Genomic DNA, 10,632 nt, shown 5'->3' with positions numbered 1-10,632 from the left:
GGCACATATATCATTACAAAGTCCTATTTGCTGTCTTGCTCATGGTAGCTACATCACCTGTGACCCATTCCTGCCTCAGTCTGTGGTTTATTAACGACGTTTGAAAGCCAAACTGGTTTAGATTTTTAAAGACATCTGATGTCTTTGGAAATATAAAAATCCCTACAGCTTCAAGATGTAAATAATACTTTTATAGTAACCTGCTTCCATACACTCTCAAATTTCTCCCAGGTTTTATTTTGGTTTGGTTTGGTTGGTTTTGTTTTTTTTTTTTTTTTGTTTGTTTGTTTGGTTGGTTGGGTTTTTTTTGGTTAAACTGTGGAGTCCAAAGGGTTATTATTAACTATTTGCTTCTGAGGACTCCAGCAGTAAATCTCAATCCAAATATAAAAAGGTGCTTGCATACGTTAGGAAAAACAAAAGTGCTTAACTGTATTAGAGTGATTCTTGGGAACCACATCTAGCTGCTCTGGCTCTGCAGTACTTCTCACAAAACTTTCTTGGGCATTTGATGTTCCAGTAGTGTATATGCTGTAAGCTGCCTTACCTAACCTGAGCATTTCATCTCCTATCTGCCAACACCACATGTTTCTACATCATTATCGCCCAGAAGGTATGCATAAATGAGGACAGGACAGGGAAATGAAGAAACAACCACTCTTTGTCTAATGGAAAGGAATAGGAGCTCAGGGTCTGGGGTTTTGAGGTGAAAAGGGTCTCCAATCCCATTCTGTTTCATAGCATCCCAGCTTCAAAACCCTGAGATACCTGAGGCCATAGGGAAAATTTGTCAGAGAAAGCCCGTGCCTGCTGCAGCTGTGTAATGTGGTCATATTTCAGAGAATGGTCATTATTGATTATTAGAGAATGGTAATTTTTTTTCTCTAATAGGGATAGTGTTGTTCCAGGACTGTTCATGCATTTTGCATAGAGAGTCTTCAAGGCATTTCATGTTGGAGCCAGCAGGCTTTGGGGAAGGGCTTTGGGCTGGGAAAACAGCATTGTGTCCCAAGTTTGCAGTGTGTTAGAATGCAGGAATAGTGTGCTCTATTTGTGCTTGTCAAGGGCTGCAGTGAGCCAGTCCAGCATACTGCTTACAGTACAGTACACTAAGTCATTTCTGAAATTAATGGGACTGCTCTTAAAAAATAAGGAAAGGGAAAAAGGGCTGATCTGCTGATAACAGGGTGAGACTGGTTGGAATCTCCCTCATGTGGAGGAAATAGGGGTTCTATGTAAAATACAGTTAAATCAAACTTGGATAAAAGTAGATCACTTTTCTGTCACAGGTACTGTATACATGAATATGACTATTTTCTACATGAATTTCATTTTCTGAAATCAATCCGGAATACAGACATGAGCAAGTTTATAAGAATTTTTGGAGACATGAATAGTAAATGGAGTTTTTGGTCTTGCTGAAACATTACAGGCCCTCAAAGTTCAAAGGAATTAGTTTTGCTTCTCTCTGGATTAAAAATGATCGAGGGAAAATATGTGTTTAGTGTGTTAGATAGGAATGAAGTAATGGTTCATTCTTTCTCTGACAGATGTACAGATATATGCAGTCACTTGCATGCTTACAAACAGATACAGCAAGTTCAATGCACATGGCTAGGTGGCTGGTGTAAAGGGAAATATTAAGCCTATCTATCTGAAATGACGAAGTTGCTAATGCTGACTTAGGACTATGGCCTTTCAGAGCCTCCTCAGGAGAGATCAGGCCTTTTGCAGGTGGCTGAGTTGATTTCTAACCGAAAGCCTGCTGGTGCGAGTACAAAATGGCTGGTTTAGCTGAGGTCTGCTCTGGAAGACAGGGACTGAAAATGAAGCCTGGGGAGACCAAAGGTTCATTAAGTATGTATCTGTTTTGGACTTTGACATGAAGATGCTACTATTCCACATGCAGCTGAAATCTTAAAGCTTTGGACTTCTTCAGAGATGTAGGAAGATAAAGTCTTGACTGTGACTCCTATACTACACCAGGAGCTCACTAAGAGCATTCTCCCTTGACATATAAGTTTAAAAGAAAATGCATTGTAAAGTCACAGACAGTTGGATTTTTACAAGAATATGTTCTTTAGCTAATTATAATTTTAAAGGTTAATATATGTTTTCAATTTTACCATGTCTTCAGTAGAGCACAATTAAGCCCATATGTAGTATATGAAGGTATATATTTATATATAGATATATAGTGTATATATAGAATTTCAGGTTTTGCTATTGACTGGAGAAATGTTGTTCCTCTTATAAAACACATAGACTCCTCAAGCAGCACCTGCTTTCTGTACAGATGCTTAATTGAGCCAGAACAACAACTTGGGCGTGGGTCTATGAGTATTTCTTAAAATAATTAGCCTGCATACACCAGCACAGTGTCCTATTTTTCATGTTTGTAAAAATTCAGTTTTGCTATGCTTTCATAATATCACAAGAGCTATGTTTGTCAGTAAGCCACACAGGAGATTAATATTATTAGCAACTATTAATCTAGCTACCATCTGAGGTTATCTAGGAAAAGAAGAGAGTTCGGATTCCACACAGTGGACGTGTGCTTTGTTAATATTTATTTCAGGTAAAAATGCCTTAAATAGTGTTGGGAGAAATTTTCAGTGATCTGATCTGCAGGTGTCCTACCAAAAAAAAAAAACCAGTCACAATCTGCAAGTCCTGTGTGGCACCAATGCATTGACAGCCCAAGATAAACATCACAAATCAATGGAAAGGAAAAATACGATGAGCACATGATCTCTGCCAGGAATCATGGAAGAAATTTGCACCAAGGGAGTTTGGGAGGAAGGTGAAGAAGGTGTGATTTGACTTGGGAGCTGAAATAAGTAATATCTAACACTAATGAACTCTAACATAAAGCTAACATAAAGAGCTCTAACATAAACATTCATAAACAAAACATCTTTAAAGACTACTTATATGCATTTGCTTAAGAGAAAGTAGTAAAACAAAAGCAATAGTGAGATCCAAATTTTATGCAAAGATGCAAGGGTGGAATACTCTGGTGTTAATAGAAATCATACGTATACATTCAAGGACAAAATTTCAAGGACAACATTTTAAGGACAACAATATATTCAAAGACAACAATTTACCCATGATTCACCCATCGTTTGTTTCAGTGATATGTTTTGTTTCATTTTTCTTGTGTATGAATGATGGTAAAATGTGAAAAACTTAAACCCTTGTATTGGAATTTATTGCATGTGTCATCGAATCATAGAATAGTTAGGGTTGGAAAGGACCTTAAGATCATCTAGTTCCAACCCCCCTGCTATGGGCAGGGACACCTCACACTAAACCATGTCACCCAAAGGTCTGTCCAACCTGGCCTTGAACACCACCAGGGATGGAGCATTCAAAGCTTCCTTAGGCAACCCATTCCAGTGCCTCACCACCCTAACAGTAAATAACTTCTTCCTTTTATCCAATCTAAACTTCCCCAGTTTAAGTTTTAACCTGTTACCCCTCATCCTATCACAACAGTCCCTAATGAAGAGTCATAAGGTATTAGAAAAGAGTTTACCATCAACTTTCCATAGTGGAAATCCATCTCACTCCTTTTAGCACCACCTAGGGAAGACCTGATTTAGCATCTTAATATAGGATTTACTTCAGTGAACATCTTTGTACAATGTCAGTAATGAAATTGATTCCATTTTCATTGTTTTAAAGTTATGTATGGATATACAGCTTCTCAACCAACATCTTGGTGCCGCAAATGCACATGAATTAATCTGCCAGTTAATTTGTATGCCAGTAAGGGAAAAAAAATCAGCAGTTCTGTTAGGGCTGGCTTCGTCTTCCATTGGAGTCAATGAGAATTTTGTCATTGACTTAAGTGGGAGTAGGATCAGGCCCTTAATACTGTGTATTTACTTTATTTAGGCCAAAAGACACACAGACACAGAGAAGAGACTGTTCAATGGTTGCAGTTTTATTCAGTAAGCCTGCTGCTTGCTGGCAGTATGGCAGCTCTAACAGAGCGAAATATTACAGCATTAGGGATTGCTTTTGGCAGTATGCACATTATAGCATGAGTCAAAACAGTTACGGTTATGTTTTCAAAGATGTAATGAAATTTTAGATGCTAGACTGAGAAGCCAGTTGGAAATGTTAGCCTGAAAGCCTGCATGAGTTTTGTTGGGAAGTAGCTGATTCTCGAATATATGATTTTTTTTTATTCTTTATGAATTAGACCTGTCCAGGTGACAGACAGGAAGGTACACCTTGAGATATGGATTCACTTCCAGAGCTCTGACCTGGACACCCTGTGTGACCTCGAACCAATCATTTAATCTCTCTGTATTGCTGTGCTTTTTTTGTAAAGTGTGGGTAACAATTCTTTCTTTCTTCTGTCCCCAGCCCTGCCTGTTTAGCCGGTAAGCCCCTCAGGGAACAGACTGTCACATACTGCACGTTACCTTCCTCCCAGATCAGGGCCTTGGCTTTGGTTATGACCAGTATGTTTAAAATAACAAAATAATAGTTAATGCTCCTTTCAAGGAATTATATCTTCTAACATGCATATATTGAGATCTAGTGCACTTTAATTTCAACTGATAATTTTTCCTTTGGGTGAATTTATTGATGTTTAACTGACTCACGTATTTACCACAAGAGTCTGCAGAGCTACAAGCCTCTGGCTTGTCTTTCACAACTTGTGCTTTCTGCTCTATCCCCTTCTCTACCTGGGTAGGGTTGCTGTCAACTTGGATTACCTATTACCCACAGTGTTGTGGTTTTTCCCCAGCCAGCAACTAAGTACCACATAGCTACTTGCCAACACTCTGCCTCTGTTGGGATAAGGAGAATTGGGGGAAAAAAAAGTTAAAAAAAAAGCATTGAGATAAGAACAGTTTAATAATTGAAATAAAGCAAAATATAATAATGATGAAGATAATGACAATAATAATACTGATAATAATAATCAATAGTAATAATAGAGGGAGGAATTAAAAAAAAAAAGTGAAGTGATGCATAGGACACTTGTTCACCACCCACTGACTGATACCCAGCCTATCCCTGAGCTGCTATTGGCCTTTTCCATCTAATGTCCTCTAGTTTATATACTGAGCAAGACATTCAGTGATATGAAATACCCCTTTGGCTACTTCAGGTCAGCTGTCCTGGCTATGTTCCCTCCTGGCTTGTTGTGCTCCTATTCACTGGCAGAGCATGAAAAAAGTCTTTGATTTAGAATAAGTACTACTTAACAACATCTAAAATATTGCTGTGTTATCAACATTATTCTCAGACTAAATCCAAAACACTACACTGCACCAGCTACTAAGAAGAAAGTTAACTCCATCCCAAGCAAACCCAGGACACCTCAGGTAACAATTGCTTTGCATTTATTGTATATATATATAAATAAACTGAGTGTGCGCAATAGTTCCAATATATCTAGAATATTTGAGACCTACTGCACGTGTATGAACTGAATTATATATGTCCAGGGAGACTGTTTTGTGCTGGACAGCAGGATCTGACACTACGCAGGCCTGGTACTCAGGCACTGTTAATTTGTGGAGAAGTGCGAATCCAGTGTGTCCAGGATGCATTGAATTTCCTGTGTCTGTGTAACTCAGCTGTGTTTGAGAAGTAAGCCAGAGGCTGGTAACTGGTAAGTTTATAAAGGTGTTTGACAGCTCTAAGTCTGATCTCTGATGTACCTTCACACTTCACTTCATACATGTATATGAAACACCTTAGTAAAATCAGTGAGCCATATTCATGCATAAAGTTTCGCTTGTAGCTTGGGGTCAGTAGGAGCTTGTGGGTGTGTTAGATTTGCTCTGAAAATGCTTCTTGGATAAATTCTCTAAGGGCTTGTAGGAAGGATGAGATGTCTTTTTTCTGGATTCTAGCCCAGTGTCCTGACAAGATGTGTGGTGAGCTATTTTGCCATGGCAGGAATGGTGCTGTCCTGGGTTTATAATAAAGCATATCTCTGCATGCTGAAGGAAGGAGTATGCAGAATTAAAGCCCTTTTGTTAATGACAGTGTTTTCGTAACTTGGGCAATTTAGTTTCACTTTAACCTTTTGGGAACTCTATCTTTTTTTTAGATATGTCCTTAAATGATTTCCTCAAGCATAGGTGTAGGAAAAAGAATTGCATCTTGTGTCAGTGAAGTAAAAACCCGGTTTCTACTAGAGCCTTTTGAGAATATTGAGGTACTACTTGGAAATGCTTTGGTTCATAGAAGAATGTGACAGTCGTTTTTATTACCCCCCTGCATATCTCATGCTGTTACATCTGCCAGCAGAACTGGAAGGTCCCATTGTTTATTCCCAGGTCACTCAACTTTTCAATATAGAAAATGAGGATTATTTTTTTTCTTTTAGAAGTCCATCTCCCTACAAACCAGTCATCACAGTCCATAGGTCAGATGCCAGCTGGGGATAACAGAGAGAGATCATACAGGTTCCAATTCAGCCCAGGAGATTGGTACCAGAAAGAGAGGCAGCACAATATCCACAGGCTGCAGCACAATGATTTCATTGATGTCTTTGAGCACTGTTCCTTCCATGGATTACTGACTTGATCTGGTGCAAAAGCCAATTTTCTTAATGTATTTTATAGGAAGAACAGAACCAGCCTTTCTTGAGGGAGGGAAAAAAAAAAATCAATTCTTCCTATCTCTGGTGGTTTTCTTGTAGGGATGAGATGAGCACCATTGAATTACATGTCACAGGTAACATTAAATAGAATGGAACCTGTGCTTAGAGATCTTTCTGTTTACTGTAAATTGTTTCACAGGGCTGAGAGAGGCTTTGAGATTGCAAAGACTGCTTGTGTTCTGTGATGCTACTGTATGGTGAGGCTACAGGTATAGATACATGCAGCAGAGCTCAGTAATGTATATATCAGGTGCCTTATCAATGTTTCCAAAGTCCCCAGAACCATACAAAAGATAGGAATAAAAGAGTAATGATTGTGGTGTGGGTTTTTTTGGCTGAGAAAGTTCTTCAACCCAAATAATATGCCATCAAGTCTTCAAATGTCTCTGTTCTGTCATGGAAGCCTGACACTGAGCTCATAGACTCAAAAGGACTGTCTGGATCAGGAGACTTTCACTTGCATAAGTCATTAAAAAGAATTCTACTTATTCATTTTATACATAAGAGCATATTTAAAAGAAAGAAGCACTGAACATCTCTTAGCATTAGATCATTCCTTAGGGCAAAAAGTTGTTATTGTCACTTAGCTGTCATGTAACAGAAACTTAGAACTTTATTCTTCCTATTCTAGAGTTACAGTTCACATTACTTTTTCTAACAAAATAGGCTTAGCCACCTTTAGCCCCAGTCTTTGAAGCTGCCAGCATGGTCAGAAAACAAGATTTGTACTTCCAATTGTGATAACTACTCACCTCACAGATTCACTTGCAAAATCTATGCCAGAAATGTTCTTCTGTCCATAAGTGCTAAAAGTCAAGCTACCATGCACACTGTAAAGAGTTTCCCATGCTGAGACCTTCTATGTGACTATGTGATCACTAGTACAAAAATTCACCAAAGTCACCTAATATTCCTTTCAGTCTGTAATCCTTACCAACACTTGGCAGGAGTCTTGTGAGCAGCCTTCATTTATTATAGTCAAACTCACAGTGCAGTTATTGTGCATCACCAAAATTTTACAAGTAATACCGCTGCCACTCTCTTGGTGTCTCTTTTAGAGTGGAAAGAATGTTGCTGTAAAGTACTTTACACTAAGCCCATTTTCCCTGTCCTTATTTTATTCTTCAGTATTCAAAGATGTGTCTGTATTCCTGAATAATTCTTTCCACTCTACAGTGTTTGCACCTTTCGGGCATTTGTATACTTATGTCTCCATGTTTAAGAGTCCTGGCCCTACAGGCAAGATTTTCTGGTTTTGCTACAGAAATTCAGTGAAGCAAAACCTGGCAGCTTTGCACAGATCTGTACACGTACAGAACTGTAGGTCTTCTGTAGTGTAACTGTAGGTTATACCTTGTACAATATCATAGCTTTTACAGTAACTTTCATTGCTTTTGGCATATTCGTGTTCAATATTCTTCACAAACTATTTGTCTAACCTATCAAGGAATACTTTGTGTGACAAACTACATTTTAAGCTGTATTTCTTCCTATAAACATGTCAAACACTGCTTGTATCTTTTTCAAATAAAAACCATCTATAAAATCATAAAACACATTATGGTTATCAGTTTTCCTGCATTGGTTTTGTTCTCTTTTAGAGAGTTTAACCACTCACTTGCAAAACCCCCTGTGTTTCTGGAAGGAAGCTCCCAGGAAGTGCTGGAGAGCTTTAGAGACCTATACTCCATCCATCTCAGCATGCATGTACTTCAATACATATTTCCATTTTTTATGACACACTGGGTCATTGCCATCCCTAGACAAGATGAAACTCTTAAATGTTCAACAGTGTCATGGTGTTGGTGTGGTCATTTTTCAGCTGTGACAGGGTAATTAGCTAAGTGGAAAAAGGGTCTAAAGGTAATTCTGACCCTGTGTGCAAGAAATGCTTTACTCAGGCACTTTCTTAATCTTCCAATCAGATAGGCCTGTTCTTCATTAAAAAAAAATAAATAAACCAAACCAAAAAATGACCCCTAATCACAAAGGTACACACACAATCGTGTATCACTAAGACAAGCCCTTCTATGATATGTCATAGAAGCTATACCCCTTGGAGCACTTCCTGGAGTGCAAAGCATGGCTGTGAGTTACACTATTTTCTGGGAATCCACGAATCTTCTCTTCAGCTTTCTGAGATTGCAGTGAGAGTCCCAAACCATGAGATAATCCTGCAGACAAAGGGCACCTGGTCTTGCAAGCTCATGTGTTGCACCAAATGAGTGCAGAGAGACTGATTTTATCACTATGCCAATTTGTGTACAAGATACTTCGAGATCACTGAACTACATCTCCACTATTTCTAGATCCAGAATGAACCCAAGTGAACCCAGAGCTGCACTTCTGTGGTTTTGGTGGAACTAGGTTTTATAGAAAATCACCTTTGTTCTTCTCAGGAATTTCCTCAGGAAGCAAAAAAAAAGAAGGCTGATGTTCATATTTAACTGTCTTTCAGGTAGTGGTCAAAAATCCTGAGACACACAGTTTTACAGGAGGAATGCAGCATTTATGGTAATCATCAGTGTATGTTCATGTAAAAGCACACAACAGGCATCCTTCATTCTACCAGTGCCCATTACTTTGTGACACGTAAGCTAACTTTGGCTTAGTAGCTCATACATGGAAGATTATTTTTGTTCAGTGAAGGACTACAGACACTTGGACAAAGGTATGAATTTGATTATAAATTGGATATAAATGCTGAACTCCATAAGTAGCTGTGAGAAGCAGCATTCATTGCCCTTCTTCAGACAGTGCCACATTTATCCAATCTATATACATGGAGGCACGAAGCTGAAGTGTGCAGTTTCTTCCTGCAAGTCCTCAAGATAGTAATTCAAGTTTCATACTAACTGAATTACACTTAAAGAAATAATTTCTCTCTATTAACTATGTATGTTACCCAGGACAAGTGATCCTAACTTAGGTATTTGAATTATGTAAGTTGGGTAGGATGAATGTGTATCATAATAATCAATAAAGACATCTCAAGATTTTTCAGAGTAAGGTATACTACCAATCAAAATGCCAGTTCATTAATGTTTTATTTTAAAATAGAAAGAAAGCTAAGATTACATATAATGTGGGGATTTTTTGGATCATTTCTTAAAAAAAAAAAAATGGAATCACATCAAGCTTATTGTGTCCTTAAAGAGCATCATTTGTAGAAGTTGTGATCAATGTGCCTCATGTGATCTTACTTTTTTTAAGGAAGTTTCATCAGTTAACCTTCTCTAACTATGAAATTCCTTTTCATTTCTCAGTATAACAAAGAAATATTTCTCCTAACATGTGACTTGCCTCAGCTGTAACTTAGATGGTACACAGGTTATCCTAGGTGTTTCTCTGAAGTCTAGAAACTTGAATATCAAATGTCTCAGAAGAGAATTATCATAACTTCCTTTTTTTTTAAGAAAAAAGCATAACACAGGATGGAAATAAGCTCACTTGCCATGTGTCAATTAAAAAGAAAAAAGATTGTGGTTAGAAAAAGGTTTAAAGATTCAGATCTTAAAGAATACTCTAAAGAAAAATCTGCAGATGTAATTAGTTCCGCAAATGTTGAAATGCTGTCCTTTAGGAGTATACTACATTTACTTTAAATGCAAACACTCCAGGGTTAACACCTCTGGCCTACTAAGCCAATTTGCACCCTTTGCAATCTAATGCTTCATCACATTTGTATTGAATATAAGTGTAGCTTTCGATTCCTTAGGAATTGTCAGAATTAATTACAGTAGTCAGTCTAGTGCAGTATCCTGTCTTAAACTGCATTATTATCATCCACAAATGAATGTGCAAAAGACACCACTGCACTTAGTTATGGGATAACTTGCCTGTAGAGACAAGACATTCTGAAACCTTCAATGTAGCAGGGATGCCTTATATTTTCAATGGGACAGTTTTTTTCTTATTTAAACTGGATAATATCATATGATTTTTTTGCCCAGTCCTTTTATTAAAAATGCTGAGCTCTTGCTTTCCACAAT

The sequence above is a fragment of the Neopsephotus bourkii genome, unplaced genomic scaffold (assembly GCF_033783945.1).
Source record: "Neopsephotus bourkii isolate Nb327-2 ecotype Australia unplaced genomic scaffold, CSIRO-AGI_Nbou_v1 NB_960, whole genome shotgun sequence".
NCBI lineage: Eukaryota > Metazoa > Chordata > Aves > Psittaciformes > Psittacidae > Neopsephotus > Neopsephotus bourkii.
Note: the sequence above shows the minus strand (reverse complement) of the source record.